This window comes from Caretta caretta, chromosome 28, assembly GCF_965140235.1.
Source record: "Caretta caretta isolate rCarCar2 chromosome 28, rCarCar1.hap1, whole genome shotgun sequence".
Lineage (NCBI taxonomy): Eukaryota > Metazoa > Chordata > Testudines > Cheloniidae > Caretta > Caretta caretta.
Window position 1 is genome coordinate 5,246,550 of NC_134233.1, and position 19,201 is coordinate 5,265,750.

At 46.6% G+C, this 19,201-nt stretch overlaps 1 long non-coding RNA gene across 1 annotated transcript; it reads left to right on the top strand.

The window, feature by feature from the left end:
* The first annotated feature begins 8,972 nt into the window (after positions 1 to 8,972).
* Positions 8,973 to 14,814, top strand: LOC142070259 (uncharacterized). Its single transcript, XR_012666234.1, has 3 exons — positions 8,973 to 9,130; positions 9,571 to 9,764; positions 14,695 to 14,814. It is a non-coding gene; the product is annotated as an uncharacterized LOC142070259 (long non-coding RNA).
* Positions 14,815 to 19,201: the final 4,387 nt, after the last annotated feature.

Genomic DNA, 19,201 nt, shown 5'->3' on the forward strand with positions numbered 1-19,201 from the left:
GGGGTCAAGCTTCAGTTGTGGAGGAATTTTCCACAATGGAGTGAATTGTCGGGGGAAAAAGCACCAAATTCTTCCTGGGATAAGCAGGCATGTGCCCCGCTGAAATCCACAGAAGCTATGCCATTTTATGCCAGGGCTGGATTGGGACCAACTTCTTACAATGTAGTTGACACTACTTGGACCGGCAAGAAAATCACCACTGCAGTAGCCAAATCCAAGAGAACCAGTTGAAACTGATCACTTCTTCAAAGAGGAATTCATTCATATTGAGTTAAGCCCTGTGTATGGAAACTCATCCAGAGGAGACTTCCTGTTCCTCAGACATGAACAGAATATCTTGAAGAGCTGAGGGGTGAGGAGTTTGATGCACCTTCAGTATAAAAATGAAGTTCTAAAAGGAGCTGGGCTTCGGGGGGGACTTCTCTGCTCTTTTTCAAATTAATAAAAAGAAATGCTCCTCTCTGTCATTTGGCCACTCAATGTGGGAGAAGTTGCCCAGGAAACAGAACACAGCAGCAGACATCAAACAGCATGCAATGTGGTAGACAGCTCCCATCAGACAGTCTACAGGAGACATCACGTACACAGGCCCAGGTTCATCTCTCATGTAACTCCTTTGTCTTCAATCACTCAGAGGTGAATCTGGTCCCTGGCACTTCCATTAGACATGTAATTCCTTCGCTCCATGGAGGTCGGGTGCTTTGGAGAGGGATTTTAGTGACTATTAAACCTGTTTAAAAGGAACTTTTGGGAGGGATTTTCTGGTACTAACTCTGTCCATTCCCCTGCTCTGCCAACAGCTACTAGAGACATGGCTCCATTCAGAGAAGGAGTGGGAGAGAGAAAGGGCCTTGCAGGCCACCATCCAGCTGCTGACTGCCTATCAAGAGACAGTTCATAGCACAGTGAGTATAGCCTTCCTCTTCCTTGAGCTGACTTCCCTGCTTATATCCGATCTGACACTCAACGCAAATGCATGAAAAAAGCTTCCAGGGCAGCAGCTGGGATCTCAAAGTGACTAAGATCCCTCTGCTTCTATAAGAGAGAGGTTTACACAACAATGCTGTGACCACACTCCGGGCAGACTGCAAGAAGTAGAGGGCAGACGATCCCCCAAACTGATGGCTTATTCTAGAATTACATGCACCAAGTCAACAGCAAAAGAGCTTCCACCCTAGTTAACAAAATGCCAAACACGGTCCCCTTTTGGCATTCCAGACCTAGGCTCCCATCTAAACAGCCCAGTCTAATATAGTGAGGGGTTACTGAAAACCTGATTCACCATATGTGAGGTTCACCCATCATAAAGGACCAGATGCTTATCCCCAGGTCAAGGTGAATCTCAGGTCTTTCCCAAATAGCATGCTGCCAGCCAATCCTTAATAACGAAATTGAAGATTTCTTCTTAAAAGAAAGAAGAGAGTTACAAATGGTTAAAAGATCAATATCCATACAAGTGACTGTCTATGTTCATAGTTCAGGATCACAACAGTGATGGAATAAACTGCTGGCTTGTACAAGTCTCTCTGGAATCATCCCAACAGATCAGAATCCAAAGGCAGCTTAGATGTAAAGACTGTTAGTTTTTCCATGCATTTTCCAGGTTCTTTCAAATGATGATTTGGAAGCTCTCTGTCCTATGGCTTACACTTTCCCTGTTCAAAGTTTCAGCAGACTAGAGATGACAGGATGAGGCCCGAGCCTTCTCTTTTCTAGCTATTCTAGCAGGCTGACAAGCCTACCTCACAAAAATGGTTCCAGCAGGACCTTCCCCCGAGAAAGACTAGGCAATGCAGATCGCCTCCTGTACTTTGCTTTGAAGCTAATCTTCTATTTCCTGTGCATACACAGTAAACTAGTTACTCATTCGCATAAGGTGATTAGCCGTTCTTCCATTATAACACAGAGAGTTAAGCTGAAGACAATGTAGAAAGTATTAGTTTCCTGCAGTATCTTACATCTTTGATTTTAAGGTTAACTGAACACCTTGCACACATAATGAAGACTTGAAAGGAAATGAGCATCGACAAGCTAATTTGGTTACATTGTGAAACTTCTAACCGCGTATAGATCAACACAGACAAATAGACTTAGCATCTATTGTTCATTTTTGAATGAGTTGAGGATTGCTAGTCTAATCCATCTCTTTGAAATTCACATGCAAGTGAACTGTCTTGATACAGTGGAAGTGCCTCTTGTTAAGTTATTATGGGTCATACACAGGTTGCCTGGTCTGCCAGTGTCACAAATGCATTCTTGGTTCTTATGCTCCCAGGGTGGTAAAGGAAAATTTCTATTTAACCAGCTAAGAACATAAAAGATAAGAATGGCTAACCTGCCTCCCGCAAAAGAATGGTTCATCTGGCCCAGTATCCTGTCTTCTGACTGCATTGTGTGAAGATATGCTTCCTTTGGTTTGTTTTAAACCTGCTGCCTATTAATTTCATTGGGGGACCCCTTGGTCTTGTGTTAGGTGAAGGGCTAAATAACACTTCCTTATTGACTTTCTCTACACCAGTCATGATTTTATAGACCTCTAGCATATTCCCTCTGAGTCGTCTCTTTTCCAAGCTGAAACGTTGCTCTTTTTTTAATCTCCCTTGGGTGAGAAGTTATCCCATAGGCCTAATTTTTGTTGCTCTTCTCCGTATTTCTTCCCATTCTAACACATCTTTTTTGAGATGAGATGACCAAAACTGCACGCAGTATTCAAGGTGTGGGGGTCCTGTAGATTCCTATCGTAGCATAATGATATTTGATGTCTTCTTATCGATCCCTTTCCTAAGGGTTCCTAACATGTTGTTAGCTTTTTTGACTGCATGTTGAGCGGATGCTTTCAGAGAACTGTACACAATGACTCTGAGGTCTCTTTCTTGAGTGATAACAGCTAATTTAGACCCCATCCATTTCTATGTACAATTGGGATTATGTTTTCCAATGTGCATTACGCAGTACAGAACAGGAATCAGGGGCACAATGTTACCAGATGTGCCTGTTACTTTAGGGTAGGCTCATTGATTAGGGTTACTCTTCTTGGGGGGGGGGGGGATCTGTAATTCTATTAATGTGCTGCTTATGTCACTTGTGTGTTCATATGGAGCTCTACTCCTTCCTTCGGCAAGTGCCCTCCCAATGGAGCGACCCTGCAGGACCTCGGTTCCCCAGGGCTGGGTTCCTCCAGCCCTAGAACTAGATGAGCACGCACGCACGTACGCTCACACGAGCAGAGCAAGTCTGAGCGGACCAGGTCAACCAGCACTCTCCAGCTGATCCTCTCATATGTCCCTGTACTCAATGGGCTGGGTTAAGCAGCACTTTCAGCTGCTCCCCTCTTATGTGCCCCAAGTTTAACACATCCCTATCCCACTTCCACATTACAATTGTACTGGTAGTAACCCACTTCATGAGCAAACCCCACAGTATTTTTGGGCGCTACCGGGACCTTTAGCTTAGGTAAAAGAAGGGTTGCTGCAGAGTAAATGGGGGAAGCGGAAAATACAGAGTGAAATTTGGAGAGCGAGAGAGAGGGAGAGAGAAGCAACCAGCTGAACCATAAAAGTTATTTATTGAATAATAGTGATAACTACATAAGGAGGGCTAAACAAACATAATGGTTACATTTGAAAGGTTAATACCTGAGGAAGAAAAGAAAACGGAGCGGCGAGGGGGGGGGGGAATCTCATCCACTCCACGAGGCTTGAACTGGGTGGGGTTCCCAGGTAATGGTGGTAGCTCCGGGTCCTGAGTGCTGGAGACAGGCAGAGCCCCCAGCACAATCAGTCAGGAGATGGAATCCCAGTGGAACTGATGCAGAGTTTGGGTCTATACATCAGAACCCTTACTTGGGCATAGGTAGGGGGTTTTGTAGAGAAAATACAATGGTTCAAGGGAGAACACTAGATTTGTTTATGGGTAAACTAATGGGTTTTCAAGGGTTTTCTTTAGGCTAGACAATAGGAGCTGATCACTCTTGGCTATGGGTGGTGGTTTTTTCCAGGGAGCTCACAAGGCAACTAGGCTGCTTCAGTATTTTAGGATAATAAAGATTTATTACTAGAATTGGTCTGATAATTGCTGAGCTAGGTGTGTGCAGGCATAGGTTCATTAGCATCTGGAGCAGGGATTCCCATGATGCAATGCGTCCCTGCTTTTCTGGTCCCAGAGTTCAGTGCGGTTCTCTGTTCCTCATTCTTCATGCTAATTCCTATCCCATCTTTCATGCAGATGAGGCTAGGGGAGTTGTCTCTGTTCTTCATTCTGTATGCAAATGGAGATGTCTTAATCTTGTCACCCTTCTCAGGAGAGGTCTAGGTGTGTCTCCTAACACCCTTCATTGTTCTCTGCAAGCCTTTTCTCTGATGGGTTTTGGTTCAAACAGAGACTGGTAGGGGCGGGGGGTGTCTTTCATGAGTCAGACAGGCTCGATACTGTGCCCTGGTTCCCCAAAAAACACAGAGCTGACTGGTCTGAACAATAAGGATGGCAAGTGAAGTCTAGTCCAACTGGAGACCATTCATTCTTCCTTCTTTGTTCTTTTTTCATTAGACTCAGGGAACTTTTGATCAGTTTGGATCTCTGATTGGACTAATAGCACCATACAGCTGTGATTCGCTGGCCACGTCCCGTCAGTGGGTGGTTGACTGTATCAGCTGCCTTCTCTGTATACAAGGTGAGGAGACCATTAGCAGGTATAAGGAATTCTTCACCTTCTTTCACTGTTGTAATGTCCATTTGTCTGCCTATCTAGTTCTTTCTGTCCTGTCTGTTGTTGCTTAGATAACAGAATGGTGGGCATCTTGTAAATACCTCATTAGAAGAGAAGATTCTGATGTGTAAAGAGCCTAGAACACTTTTGGGAACTGTACAACTAATAAATGGTCTGCATACAGGTAGATAAGGGCTAAATTCCTTAGGGCTTGTCTACACAGGGACAGTAAGGAAAGTTAATCCAAATGAACTAAAGGTGTACATTTCAAGTGCATGAGGTAAATGGCATTAAACACATGTGTGGATGCTCTGATTCTGAATTAAAATGGGCCTTATTAATTGTAGTGAATTCCATGAATGAAACTAACCTGAATGAAGGCCACTTTAATTCTAAATCAGTGTGTCCCCACAGGTGTTGAATGAAGTTTAACTAATGCATTTTGAAAATGAATGGGGATTAGCTTTCTTGAATATCTCCATGGAGACAAGCCCTTGGTACTAAACATTTTCATTCTCTTTACCCTGCCACTGGCTGGACTGGAGGGGTTTCCTGGAATAATTCTGTAAACAAACAGTTCTTCCAGCAGCCCTCTGCCATGAGCATTCCGAGCGACTGGAGTAAGTAGAGGCCATTTTTCCCCTTTGTGAAAGAGTAGGATATTCTTTTCACCTAATGGTTAGATGTTAAGGGATAGAGCTTGGTTATCGTTTTAGGCCATTTCCAATGAGGGTGACCAGACAGCAAATGTGAAACCTCGGGACAGGGGGTGGGGGGTAAGAGGAGTCTATCTAAGAAAAAGACCCCAAAATGGGGACTGTCCCTATAAAATTGGGACCCCTGGTCATCCTATTTCCAATGATTCTTAATCAGTCCTAAAAACAGTGTTGGTGATTCAGAAACAGAATAAGGGACTCCAACCTTTGAATGTACAACATAGTAATCCCAGCATTGTTTAGAAGTGACTGATGATGAGCCTGGGTTTCTTGCCAAAGTTTTTTGTCTATCCCCGTCTCTTTTACAAGGAGAGTTTGGTGGAGGGATTCACCTCTAAACTGGAACCTCTGATCTACCTGCATGAGTTGTACTTGAACAGGAGCTTAGATGTAAATAGTGAGAGCAGAGAGACTACTGAAACCAGACACACACACAAAGCTGCTCCAAGCTGAATACAGTGCTTGTTCAATCCTGGATCATTCACAATAACATACCACTACTGTTAACGTTCAGACATTTTAGGGTGTAATCCCGACTCCATTCCAGTCAACAGGAGTTTTGCCATTGACTTGAGTGGGGCCAAGATTTTACACTATGCTGATGACGACATAGCACATGGATCCTCCCGTATGAAGATCCATGCAGTAGGGGTTCAGTTTCCTTAATCGTTACAGTACTTTTTCTCCTTTTCTCCACTCCAGGCCAGTCCATAAACCTGGGCTCAGCAGAGGAGGAGCTGAGATGTCTCCGTGAAGCACTAACAGCTCCAGACCCCGAGGCTCTGTTTCAGGCATCTTCCAAAATGGCCAGGGTAACTGACTCAAAAAGCTTGTGCGGATGTGCGAGTGACCGGGCACCGTTCATTTGACATTTGCTCTTTCATGATGCCTTTCCGTACTCGGAGGGAGCTGTGGGAGCGGGGCGTTGGCTGCTAGTAACCAGCAAGATGCTTTTCATAGATGTGTGCTCTGAATGCCACGTAAAAACCAGATTCCACAGAACGTTGCACGCCCATGAAAATGCGCACGCGGATGCACACGCATGTACCTATCCAGCAGGGCCGGCTCTTGCTTTCTCACTGATCCAGAGCAGTGAAGCACAAAAAATAATGAAATAAAAGAGCCCCCATGCCGCCCTAAGATTGGCCGGAACACCGCCCCTTGCAATCTGCCGCCCCAAGCACGAGCTTCCTCGGCGGGTGCCTGGAGCCGGCCCTGACATCCAGCCATCCAGGAGAAAAACTGTCTTAGTGGAACATCAAGCTGAGAAACCACCCAGGATTCATTCCGTCACCTTGTGGGTTTGCCTTCGCCGATATTTGTGTGCATGCCTCTCTTGACTGACTTCTATATGCTGTAAAAAGATGCAGTGTATGTAAGAGACTACAAAGGGAAACTTACCTCCTGCCTATCCAGTACAATGTTGTGCTAACTATGCAACAGAGTCTTTGCCTCTAACCTGATATCATTAGTGTAGAAGACAAAAATGTAGTCTATAGACTAGAGAGAGAATTGTAATCCCAAATGGCGAGCTAGACAGGAGGCTAATTCACCATTTCCTGATGCAGGTATATCTTTTTTTCCATTTTTAAAAGTGCTGGAGCCAAACATCATTGCGGTCTCTCCTGTTTTTGATTTGTTCCCAGGTTGTTAGTGAGTACTTTCCCTCCGAACAGGCCACAGACTTTATTGCGGCCACATTGGGTGGTCTGCTGTCTGCTAGCCCCACCTGTGCCACGGCAGCTGGACTATGGATGAAGATCATCCTGAAGGAGTGTGGAGATGCCATGCTGGACAAGGTAAAACTGGGAACTGGAGAGCTTTTCTGCCTAAACTCTAGGCTTTTTGATCTTTGCCCTCATGTGTAAGGAAGAAAAATCTTGCTGTTTCTCCCCCTGGGACATAGAGTCGATTCCATCTCTGTTCCTACCCTAAGATAGGCAATGGCAGAATCAATAGCAGTAGACCGAGATAATCCAAGGGAAAAGGAAGATGGTTGGTTCTTTATTGGTCTAGCTTGTTGCCACAGTATTCAGCCAAGAAAGGCTTGAGAAAACAGACTCTAGGGAAAAGACAAGAAGACAGAATGACTGGCACTTGGAGGCCTCCAGGTATTAGGAGGCCTATGGCTAAGGGCTACATGGATTAAAAAGAGCACTGGGCTATTGCCACCCTCTTGCCAGGTTTCTGAGCCTGGCCTCCAGCCCGAGCAGGAACAGCTCCACTTTTAGCCCCATCGTGCAAGCCCCACAGGCCCAGGTTGACCTGAGCTCTGAAACTCACTGCTGTGGGATTTTTTTGCTGTGTAGACCTACCCTTTAAGAAGAGAAGGAAGGAGGGAGAAAACTCTAGTGTCTTTGGGATCCACTATTTATATTCATTATTCTGGAGCCCAGTACATCAGGGCTAGATGAAAGGAGCACTCCACAAATCTTCAAACAAGGCTGGTGAAAGGCCTCAGGACAGGGAACCCTCGCAGCAGAACTGCCATGTTTGCACAGTGTTTTGAAGATGTGAAGGGCTAGGAATGAATATGAGAGGTAGTCACCTGTTCAGAGTCCCAGGCATTTACACACTGTCTTTAAAGCACTTGCATATTTTGTGCTTGTGGTTGTTGATGAGCTCTGCATTCTTCGAGGCAAATGGTCAGATTTGGCTGCTTAATTCACACATGCAAAATCTTGGCAAGCCAAGCTGCCTTTTGTGCATGTGAACTGGTTTATGTAATGCATAGCTGGGCACCACCACATTAAATTACCTGGTATGTCTCTGTGTGTGTCAGTGTTAATTTTTACAGCCGTGTGTGGGCAATTTGTGTGGGTTCAAGTTACGCAGACGTATTTGAACATTTGCTTCTTGAAGTGAGGCATTTCTAAAAAAGCAGCAAATGGCTAAATAAAGGTTTTGATTCTGTAGAGTGAATGGAGAGAAAGAAAAAGGGACATTTCTTTCTGGTTTTGTTCCTTCCAGGTGCCAGATATCCTGGCTATACTATATCGCCACATGCCTACTATCCAGGAGGGCAGCTTGAGGCAGTTCCTGGTGGAGGCAGTGTCCATTCTAGCTCACCATCACCAAGAGGCAGTGATCTCCAGCCTCCTCAGCAAACGTCTGCCGATGGACAGGTATATACCGCTACCTATTGCATTCATCTTGGTAAAACATGGATCCCACAGCTTTACTAGGAGATGTAGGGCTTCATTTAAGCCGCAAACAGTTTGGGATCATTCCTAAGGGTTAAGAGCCACATGCTCATGATTCCATATTGACTGGGAAGTGGAGAAAACAGGAAGTGAGGTTGGCGCTCTGTGTCCTGTCCTTCTGAAGTCTAGTATTAATGGTTAGGCTGCAGGAAGACTAGGTCACATAACTTAGTTCTGTAACTGGAAACTCAATATTTAAACATGAGGAGCATTAAAGGAGGACAGGACTCCTAACTCTCTCATCATAGGCAAGGAGAACATTTGGTCTTTGCTAAAATATGACACATTCAGGGTGAGCCACAAAAGTGTCCAGGGTTCACCTGTAACTTCTGTTAAACTGCAGTGACACCGCTGAGCAGTGGAGATCTCTGGGGGGAGACCCCTTGCTTGCCACTCAAGTCCTACGAGCCCTAATAGAGAAGATAAAGACTCCAACAAGAACAGAAGGCAGCATCACCTCAGAGACCGAAATGGACAGGCATTTGGCAGCTGCTGAACCTCTCTTAGTAAGTTAGATGGCAGACACGTCTTTCAGGCTTTCCTGTGCCCTGCGATAATCCTGCTGATGGAAAGCTGGAAGTGTGGTATAATATTGCTGTGTGGGCACTTCTCCTCTGATGGACTGTTTCCCTGAGTCCAGCTCTGCTGCCTGTGGAACAAATACGGCAGCTTTAGATACGTTACTGATTTACTTAATACTATCTGGCCATTAGAAAGTCTTTGGAGCAGGTTTCTTTGCAAATCTTCCTTTGGACTCACAGCATGCCTTGGGAGGTCATACACATTTGTACAGATGTGGGAAAGTGAGCCACGAGTTAAGCAAGTTGCTCGCTGTCATTCAAGTTCCTGGCAGAAGGGAGAATTTCGTACAGCAGATATCAGACGGGGAGAGAGGGTGTGATGGTGTTGGGAAGAGATCTCCTTTTTTACCATGCTCTCCTTTCAGGCAACATGTGCCATCTTTGAGGTGGTGTCAGCCCTGCAGTCGAGCAAAGCTGTGCGGGAACTGCTCCCAGAGTTGTTTCCTCTTCTCCTGCAGCAGGTCAGCCAAACCCTCGGACAAAAGCTGCCTTTGCCAACGAGAAGCAGCCCGAGAGAAATCCGAAAAGGGCTACAACTTACTGAGGGCAACCCTTGCCGGTAATTAGAAGGAAGGGAGAGAAATCAAGAGAATTCCAGTAGAGTTGTGTGACGCTCCCGAGGAGTTCCCAGGGTTACGAGGCACCTTACCACCACGTGCCCTTCGAGTGAGGAAGTCTTGTCTGTGCCTGCTGTGGGTCAGTTCCCTGAAACGACCAGGCTCTGCCAAAACAAACCCTGCCACCCAGGCCTCCTCAGACCTCAGTCTCTTTGTACAGGTTAATGACAGGCACACACCCACCCCCGAGTCCTCTGACCATTCCGTATGGTGTCCAGCCCTTTATCCACTGAACTCCCACAGAATTGTCAGGCCTGCTGTTCCCAATGGAACAGTACACACCCGTTTATTACTTCTACTTTAGACTCTGTACTCGATACTTAGACTCTGTACTGCAAAACACACAGCACTTAGATATATTTCTAGTGAAAACAAGAAGGGAGATTATCAAAGAACAGAGATTCAAGTGACCGTCAGTAAGAATGCAAGCAAAAAATGGTTACATTTCAAATGAAATCATAACTTGCTCCTAGAAACTAAACTTAACCAACAGGTTAACCTCCTGTCTAAAGATATTTCTCACCCAAAGTTCTCAACCAAGCCTGATCGCGACCCCTCTTTCATGAAGCAAACTCGCGGTCCATCTACTTCCTAAGTGAAAGATGTCCCCCAAATAGACTAGAGCAAACCTTTGATGTGTACCCCAAAATTGGGTCCCCACCCCCTGTCTACTTCCTGCTACTTTTCTTTCTTTTAAGTTCTCGCAGTCCTTCTCAACTGAATGTACATTAAGCATGTAGGGTTCACATGTAAACAAACAGATGGATAAACATTTCTTGCCTGAAAGAAAACCATTTTGTCACCTTTCCTGGTGACTAGTCCCGAGACACAGATCCTAAGGATGTAATTTTCAATGCATATCCATGACTCTTTACACAGCATCTGTACATGCGTTTCACAATGATATTGGTGACATGGGCTTTTATTTGAGACTCATGGGGCAATCTTTTAGTGAACTAGAATGTACGTACCAGGTCCCTCGGCACCCACTCTGTGCCCCTCGCCAGTTAACACTAAGATTCCTGAGTCCTCAGTTGACTTCAGCTCTGGTAGCACATTAATGTACATTTCCCACCAATCTCACAACATGATTAGTTTCTCTTCTTGTTGTGTTTCTTTATTCCATGCCAACAAGGTGCTCAAATTACAGACTTCATGGTTTTATAATGTCTCTGAATTTTCCTAGGAAACCAGGATCTCAGCTCTGTTCACGGATGGGCAGCAGGTATCAAATAAACATAAGGAAGTACTACTTCACACAACACACGGTCAACCTGTGGAACTCATTGCCAAGGGATGTTGTGAAGGCCAAAAGTATAACTGGGCTTTTTTAAAAAAAAGAATTAGATAAGTTCATGGAGAACAGGTCCATCAATGGCTATTCGGCAAGATGGTCAGGGATGCAACCCCAAGCTCTGGGTGTCCCTAGGCCTCTGACCGCCAGAAACTGAGACTGGACAACAGGGATTGGATCATTTCATGATTGCCCTGTTCTGTTCATTCCTGCTGAAGAAGCTGGCATTGACCACTGTTGGAAGAGAGTGTACTGGACTAGATGGACCATTGGACTGGCCCAGTAAGGCTGATCTTAGGTAGTGGCCACAGTGGGTCAGGTTTTCAAGATGGGTGCCTCAGTTTTGTCCACAAAACTTGAATTTGTTCAGATGGATGGGTACCTAGCTATGTGATTGCAGGCGCTGCAGACACGAGTATATATTCTGATCATGCTGTTGGCCCATGTGCAGGCCCATTTTAGGTACCTATATGTGACGGGGTGGTAGGCTGTGCCCCGGCCTCTTCCATGGACACAGACTGCTCCGAGTCCCTCCAAAGTGTTCTAGGGATGCCTGCTCCTGAGATCCTGGTGGTAAGGGCTCTGATGACTGTTTGACCCCAACGGATGATCTTAAGTCACCTTTACACTTGACCTTTGTTTTCTTTCTCCTCCCTCTTGTCTATACTTTCGTGTCTAGGTTTCTCCAGCCCCTTTACATATATTTCCTCTTTACCTGGCCCTTCAGGTTTTATTTCCACCCTCCTGGGCCTCCATACCTGCCTTGGTGTCCCTGTTAGAAAGGGATTCCAGTCCATGCCCAGTAGAAGGCAGTGGGGCAATCCATCCACTACCGCTACATGTTTCTGCCTAAACTTCCCCTTAATTTTCAGAGTCCTTAAAATTGGGCAGAATTTATCGTCCCCATGGACACTGGGCAGAATTTCTTGTCCCCATGGACCTGGTATTCAGTTTTGATCCTACCTCTGGGAAGTATCCAGTGGGGTTTCACTAACTCCTGCCTGATTAGCAAACAGGATGAAGCTGTGTCCATTAGTCCCTTTGGTGGCTCCTCCCTACCCAGACCGATACGGTAGGTACTTTCTTTTTTCTTTCCTGCCTGGGAGTCTTGTCCCAACCACAAAACTGGGCAAACCCACAGTCCATTTTAGGACAGTCTCTTTTTAGATGTCCTTCACGTCCATGTCGGAAGCACACTGTCGGCCAAGCTCCCACTACAGTTCCTTGAGGCTCCTCCCTCTTCTTCTTGCTGCCCTTCCCAGCTGTAGGCACTCTTGTCCTTCTCAGATCTAGTCCCTTAAACCACTGACTCACTCTGGGAATGTCCGCCTCTGTAAATTCCTCTCACTTTAACTGTGGGGTCCAGATGAACTGGCTGGCGCCACAGAACCCATCCTCGGATATGCTCAGGGAGACTCTGAAGAAACTTCCAGAATCATGCAGTCCATGATCTCCCCCACAGTCTGAGTATCTGGCCTTACCAATGACTGGCCCAATCTTTTAATTCCTGTCCAAATGCACAGAGGCATAATCCCTCAATCCATCTTTCAACTCTACATTTCTGGCAGTACTTTTCTGTGGACAGGCCCCACCTCGTCCAGCATGGCTGCCTTAACCATGTCATAATCTCTTGCCTGCTCATCACTAAAAGCCCTGTATGTGCTTCCCCGGTTAAATAGGGTGTCAGTTGAAGGGCCCACATTGTTCTGTCCCTAGGAGGTCTCACTGCTGCTCCTTGAAGAGTAACCAAAAACACATCGGGGTTGTTCGCAGGTCCCATTTTACAGTCTGATCTCCTGTGCCTGGTTTCCATTTCCTGTCACAGGACTCACCAAACTTTGGAGGAGTTGTTGCCAGACCTGGGCTTGCTCCCGTATAAATTCCTGACGGCTCTTTTGCTGTTAAACCTACCAGGCAAGGAAAGGCTGTTTTTCTGCCTGGTGGGATTGTTGGAAGGTCTGTCGGGTCTTCTACACCAGTGGTCTCCAAACTGGGATGCGCGGGATGATCCCGGGGGGAGCGTGGCATTAGTAGCGCCGCCGGACAGCACTCTGCCGTTTTTTTTCCTTCGGCGGCAGCTCTGCACGTCCAAGGCTGGTGCTCCCCTTTGGCGGCCCGCCTGCGGCAGGTCTTCCATCGGTGGCGCGTCTGCGGCAGGTCACCCTGGGGGTGCGTGAGCCAAAACGTTTGGAGACCACTGTTCTACACCAGCAGTTCTCAACCGGGCCGGTTTTAGCGGGTCTGCCAAGCAAGGTTGGCTTTAGACTAGATGGGGCTCAGGGCAGAAAGCTGAAGCTTTGAGCCCAGCCGGGCTGGAGCCCTGAGGCCCAGCACCTGCACTAAAGCCCCGAGCCCCTGCACCCTGTGGGGTTAAAATCCGGAGCTAGGAGCCCCAAACTCTGATGCCTGGCAGGGCAGAGGCCTGGAACTGGGCCATGGAGTATTTCTAGCATGTTGAGGGTGGGGGGAGGCTCAGAAACAGAAAGGTTGAGAACCCCTGTTCCACACTTCTCTTTGCTGCTTCATCACTTGTTTCAGTGTTCCCTCCATCACCGGACTGCCAAACCTCTACACCGGCTTCTCCAAGAGGCTCTCCATTTGCATAGATAACAGGGAAATCCCTGATGAGCCCCCAGCTGTGACAGAGAGGGGTGTTGCACCCCCACAGCTTCCACAAACACAGACCGTGTTGAGACTTTTTTCCTTCTAAGCACCAACATATAGTCTATTTAATCCCCCTACCAATACATAGCACCTTTATATTGTATCTCAACTTTTTAAACTCTTCTCCAAAAGTCGGGTGGGGGGTAAGGTGTTTCCACTCAGAGACCTCACTTTGTCAGGCTCTCCTAGCTTTTTGTCTTTCTGTTTCTCTTAGGGTGACCAGACAGCAAGTGTGAAAAATCAGGACGGGGGTAGGGCTGTGGGGTGGGGGGGAGGGAATAGGCACCTGTATAAGATAAAACCCCAAATATCAGGACATCTGGTCACCCAAGTTTCTTTCTCTGTCTGTTCCCCTCAAAGGGCTCCTGCCCATGTCCTTTTACACAGTTTCCCTGTTAATGGAATGATTGGTTCCTTGACTCACTAGCCCCAATCTGACCTTGTAATCAGGTACACCTCTCTTCAATTAGGCCTTCTGTGAGGAACAGAATTAGTAGGAATAGTGACCAGAGTGCTGACTCAAGTGCAAACCCTCAGCACTCTGTCACCTCATATCTGGAGATATGACCCCAGAATGTCCATTAGTGATCACCACACTCGATGCCCCCTGTTTCTGGGTCCTGATCATGTACCTTTTCCATATCACTTTACTCTGCTAGTGCCCATAGTCCTTGCAGAAAGAGAAAAAGGACTGCAAAATTTTGTCCCTAGCAAAACTAGTCCTATGAGATGTATGAGACTGAAACTTACCTCCCAGCATCAAGTCCTTCCAGGGACACTGGTGTCCAGGACATTGCCAATGGATGAACTGCCGATTGAACAGCAGACCTGAGAAGTAGCCGGGGCTTCCTGACTCTCTGTTCAAGCTGCACCTTCCTCCTGATTGCTGCAGTTCTGTGCCTCTCTTTCCCCAGGCTTTCTATCAAAGCATTCGAGTCTGTGCTTTTCAAGGGTGGGAATGAGAGACTGGTGAGAGCGCTCAGGAAGCAGAGAACTTGGATTCTTCTGGAAAACCCCAAGACTCACCATGAGGGAGTGTGTCTGCTGGTGAGGTAAGAGATCTAGGAGGCATCATTTTATCCTTGGGAATCAGTAGCCAATAGAGTGGCTGAGAGGGAACCTCCCGTTTATAGCTTTGTGGGTGGGTGGTTGGGGGGTGTCTTGGGTGGAAACGCACAGCTCCCACTCCTAGATAGCAGAGCTGTCTGCTCAGAGCAGCTGAGTTTTTTTGAAGTGTGCAATCTAGCCCATGAGCGGTTTCTTTTGTCTTCCAGTCTTCTGCTAAGATCTGGACTCATAACACCTGAGATCACACAGAGCCTCCTCCACTGGGTGAATTCCCCCACAGAAAACCACCGAGTCACCAGCACAGCTTTCCTTGCCCAGGTAAGACACAGGGCTCTGAAGAGTAGTTTCACCATTAGACTGTTGTCTGCCTTTCTTTCGGGAGTTGTACAGTTCTGTTCATAGGAGTAATTGTCATTTTAGACCGTAGAATAGGTCCTCCTTTATATGGAAACCTCACCAGGAACTTCACGATACCTTTCTGAGTCCTTCTCTCTCTGTGGTTTTTATTGCCGTCATTGCCTATACTAGCTACACAACCACAGGTGCTGGCTGAGAGAGATACGGACAGAGTTTGGATGACTGGACCTCTTCTGCCAAGTCCTAGTGCTGATCCTAACCAACAGCTCCTGATTTTGGTTTCGCTCAGCAGATCTTCTGAATGAACCTAGTGTCCTAATACTACCAACCAAGCAACCTACAACTACATTAATGTCTATCTTAGGTTCTCATTACTCTAGTATCTGAGTACCTCCAAACTCTTTAATGTCTGTATCCCCACCACACTCCTGCGAGGTAGGGAAGCACTATGTTTCCTATTTTACAGGCAGGGAACTGATGCACAGAAGGGCTAAGTGACTTGCCCAAGGTCACACAGGAAGTCTTTGAGGGAGCAGGAAATGGAACCTGGGTCTCCTAAGTCCTAGGCTTGTGTGATACCTGCCGCAGCATCCTCCCTTTCCACAGCCTTCCTCCAACATCTGCATCATATTTCCCACTTATGCTAAGCAACTATCTTCGGGGCCCATCCGCTTCTAAGAAAAACAACCTCTCTGTGCCTGTGATGGGCTGTACCTGAGCTTTGAGGCTCCTTACAAGAGGCCCCGTGGTCCTACTACACCCTGCCCCAGGAAAAGAGCCCCCAGTCTGGGTCTGTCTAGAGAGGCTTCATGAAAGCAGCCAATCCGAGCCCATGAGGCTTGGCTAAAAGGAGCTGAAGGGCCTTAGCAGGTCAGTTCCTGGCAGGAACTGGAGGGGCAAGAAAGGGCGCTGCTCTCTGGCCACAGAAATTCAGGGGACAGCCAGAGTTTCATTCTGGCAGCCTTTACTTAAGCTGGCTTTTCAGGAAGAGAGTCCCGAAGAACTTTAACCCTGAGGTGAGGGTGAAGCTAAAAGTGGCCGGTAGGAAGAAGCGACAATGAACTGAAATCAAGCAGTGCCTAGCTCCTGTTTATAGGATCCATGGTTTGGAACCCAGAGTTAGGGGCAGGCCCAGGTTCCCCTACCACCAACAGTGGCATAAGCCCCATGGAGGGGACAATGCTAATGGAGAGCTTGAACAAAGGGCAGAATGTAAAGGACCCAGAGTTGGGGCTGGAGACCCAAGTGAGGGCAATGGGATTGTTCTGGACTACCCCAGAAGGGGTTCCTTTGGACTTTGGGACTCAGCCAGAGGCCTGAGCCACAGAAGGCTCACTGAGGACGGCTGGCAGGGTGCACCGGGGTGAGAAAAGGACTGTGATACCATACCCAGCCACTAAGAGGCTCTCAAGAGGTGAGTGGATCCCTATTCTAGTGCCCAAAAGGAAAGCTCCATGTTTTGTAGACCTTTCTCATTTGTGTGGAATGCTAAAGTTACAGTGTATTATGTGGAAAGTATCAGAGGGGTAGCCATATTTGTCTGTATCCTCAAGACTGGGGCTGTAGGAGGACTCCTTGTTGTTTTTAGCGTATGACATGTCTGCTCAAATTCTATTCCCAATCTTAATGATCCTATTGGGGCTAATGGACAGGTTGATTTCCTTTCAGCTAATGAGTGATCCCATGCTCAGGGAGAAGAAGTTCCTTAAGCCAGTCTTACGCATCTTGGAAGAAAGGTCACATGATAGGAACAGCATTGTCCGGCAGATGGCTGTAAGAGGCCTGGGAAATTTAGTCTATGGGGCACCTGAGAAGGTAAGAGAGAATACTGACTAGAATGCAGCATAACGAGAGAAACCAAGGGAAATAGTTCTTCGGAGTTTACAGAGGCTGCACACAATGCACTAGGCCAAATTCTGCTCTCTCACATACCCGAGTCACCTCTTTGCAGTCAATACAGGGCAAGCTAGATCCTTTGCTAAGCTGGGCATAAGCAAACAATCTGTGCACTTTAATATGACCATGTGTAAATGTCTCCATCTAGGAATAAAAAATGCAGGCCTTACTTACAGGATGAGAGACTCTATCCCAAGAAGCAATGATGCTGAAAACCACTTGAGTCATGGCAGAGAATCAGTTGAACATAAGGTGTCCCAATGCGAAGCTGTGGCCAAAAGGGCTGAAATGATCCTTAGAGGCATAAAGAGAGGAATCTTGAATAAGAGTAAAGAAGTTCTTTTCCCTCTGAATATGATGCTCATGTGAGCACTGCTGGAATGCTGTGTCCAGATCAGGTCTCCACAATTCAAGAAGGATGCTGATAAACTAGAGAGGATTCAGAGAAGAGTCACAAGAATTCTCAAACGATTGGAAAAGATACCTCTAGTGATAGACTCAAGGAGCTCAATCTATTTAACCTTACAAAGAGAAGGTTAAGGAGTGACTTGAGGACAGTCTCGAACTACTCACATGGGGAACACATTTTGAGAATGGGTTCTTCCCATTAGCAAACAAAGGTATAAGAAGATTCAATGGGGGAAAATGAAACTAGACTAATTCAGACTGGTAATAAGGCATTGATTTTTAATGGTAATTTTAATTAACCATTGGAACAATTTACCAAGGGTTGGAGTGGATTCTCTGTCACTAGCAATTTTAAAATCAAGATTGAACGTTTTTCTAAAAGATACACTCTAGTTCCAACAGAGACTATTTCGGGGAAGTTCAGTGTTATGCAGGAGGTCAGGCCGGATAATCACAAGGGTTCCTTTTGGCCTTGGAATCTAAGTAACTAGGAATCTAATGATAGGATGACACAGGTGTATTATGGCACCAAGTTTGGCTCATTGCAGCTCCAACCTGGTCTGAAATATAGCTATAGGTCTCCGGGGGTGGGAGGGGGAGATGAAATTCCCACAGCTTCATAACTGCTAAAGAAAACGTATTAGAAGTGTGATCAGTGATCAGTGTTCTTTAATGTCCTATTTTTGTCCAGGTGAAAAAGCACAAGAAGTTTCTTATGGTCATACTGATCAGGGCCTTAAGTGACCCTTTCAGTTCTGAAGTCATTGGCGAGAGCATGAAAGCAGTGGCCAAAGTCCTGAAGGAGCTGAAAGAGAAGGACATAGGTTCTTCCTTCAGAGACCTCACCCAACAGATCCGGACCTACTTTGACCACGTATGTGACCAGAACTCTCCAGCCCCAGTTCAAGCGATCTTGATTAGACTCCATTTACTCCCTGGGCATTGCTCATGTCAGAGTGAAGAGATGTTTCAGCCCAGGGAAGAGAGGTGTTTTACGGAGGAGGAGAACATTAGGAGGATGGGGATGACATCCCTGCTCCCACAGTCTCCCCCTTCTGTTCTTCTTTCTTGCCACTGAGAACCTCAAAGGAAGTCTGAATACTAGATTAGATAGCTAGATAACCATGAAAAGGGGGTTCCAAGGTACAATAGAGAGTGTTGGGCCTGCTCTATACCATTTTTATGTGAGAGGGTTGGAATGATTCCGTTTTTGCAGAGAATTTTGAGATTTCAAATTTTGGTTTTGTTCCTATTTGTGGGACTCCCTCTCCCCAAACTTCAAAACTCTTTGTGAAGCGGAATTACTATTCTCAACCGAGCTCTATTGAAAGCCTTGGGTCCGGGCAGTCTGCTCTCGGTGCTGGGAACCCAGTTGCTGGGAACCCAGGAACTTGGGCAGCTAGAAGTGCCAGGGAGTTGCAAATTTGAGAGCCAGGGTCCCAGACGCTGTGGGTTTGGAAGCCCACGATCCCAGTCAGCCTGCTAGATCGGCTTCCAAGGAGCTGAATGGGTGCACTGTCAAGACAGCAGGCAGGTTTCTAAGGACCCCTGCCTGGCTTCTGGAGGAATTTCATCAAAATGGAACTGTCGCTAAAATAGTTTGATGAATCAGCAAATTCAAATCAAAAATTCGTGCATGAAAGTGTTTCCGACTAGCTGTAGTTGGAATCCCTCAACTTTAGCGTAGAAGAG